General features: G+C 40.7%; 1 non-coding gene across 1 annotated transcript; it reads right to left on the reverse strand.

Annotated features, from left to right (window-relative positions):
- Nucleotides 1–467: 467 nt before the first annotated feature.
- LOC148549000 (small nucleolar RNA R71) lies at nt 468–575 on the reverse strand. Its single transcript, XR_015897538.1, has one exon. It is a non-coding gene; the product is annotated as a small nucleolar RNA R71 (small nucleolar RNA).
- Nucleotides 576–1292: the final 717 nt, after the last annotated feature.

The following is a 1292-nucleotide window of genomic DNA, read 5'->3' on the forward strand; positions in this document are numbered from 1 at the left end:
GAGAAGCTAAAGTACAACCCCCTATAGAGGACCTAACAAAAACTTTCAAACAAGAAAAAGCCATGGCAGCCGAAAACAACAACAATGCCAACAATGCAAGGAAGGTGCTTAGTGACTTTAATGCACCTACTCCCGACTTCTATGGGAGAAGCATCTTTATCCCTGCCATTGGAGCAAACAACTTTGAGCTTAAGCCTCAATTAGTTTCTCTAATGCAACAGAATTGCAAGTTTCATGGACTTCCATTAGAAGATCATCATAAGTTCTTAGCTGAATTCTTGCAAATCTGTGATACTGTCAAGACCAATGGGGTTGATCCCGAGGTCTACAGACTTATGCTTTTCCCTTTTGCTGTAAGAGACAGAGCTAGGATATGGTTAGATTCACAACCTAAAGAAAGCCTGAACTCTTGGGAAAAGCTAGTCAATTCCTTCTTGGCAAAGTTCTTTCCACCTCAAAAATTGAGCAAGCTTAGAGTGGAAGTCCAAACCTTCAGACAGAAGGAAGGTGAATCCCTCTATGAAGCTTGGGAAAGATACAAGCAATTGATCAGAAAGTGTCCTTCTGACATGCTTTCAGAATGGATCATCATAGGTATCTTCAATGATGGTCTGTCTGAACTGTCCAAGATGTCAATGGATAGCTCTGCTGGAGGATCTCTTCATCTAAAGAAGACGCCTGCAGAAGCTCAGGAACTCATTGAAATGGTTGCAAATAACCAATTCATGTACACCTTTGAAAGGAATCCTGTGAATAATGGGACAAGTCAGAAGAAAGGAGTTCTTGAAATTGATACTCTGAATGCCATATTGGCTCAGAACAAAATATTGACTCAGCAAGTCAATATGATTTTTCAGAGTCTGTCTGGAATGCAAGCAGCAACAGTCAGTACCAAAGAAGCTTCATCTGAAGAAGAAGCTTATGATCCTGAGAGCCCAGCAATGGAAGAGGTGAATTACATGGGAGAATCCTATGGAAACACCTATAATCCTTCATGGAGAAATCATCCAAACCTCTCATGGAAGGATCAACAGAGGCCTCAACAAGGCTTTAACAACAATAATGGTGGAAGAAATAGGTTTAGCAATGGCAAACCTTTTCCATCATCTTCTCAGCAACAAACAGAGAATTCTAAGCAGAAACACTCCGAATTAGCAACTGTAGTCTCTGATTTAATTAAGATCACTCAAAGTTTCATGACTGGAACAAGGTCCTCCATTAGAAATTTGGAGCACAAGTGGGTCAGCTGAGTAAGAAAATTACTGAACTCCCTCCTAGTACTCTTCCAAGCA

This window comes from Arachis ipaensis, chromosome B8 (genome assembly GCF_059453495.1).
Source record: "Arachis ipaensis isolate K30076 ecotype BB chromosome B8, ASM5945349v1, whole genome shotgun sequence".
Lineage (NCBI taxonomy): Eukaryota > Viridiplantae > Streptophyta > Magnoliopsida > Fabales > Fabaceae > Arachis > Arachis ipaensis.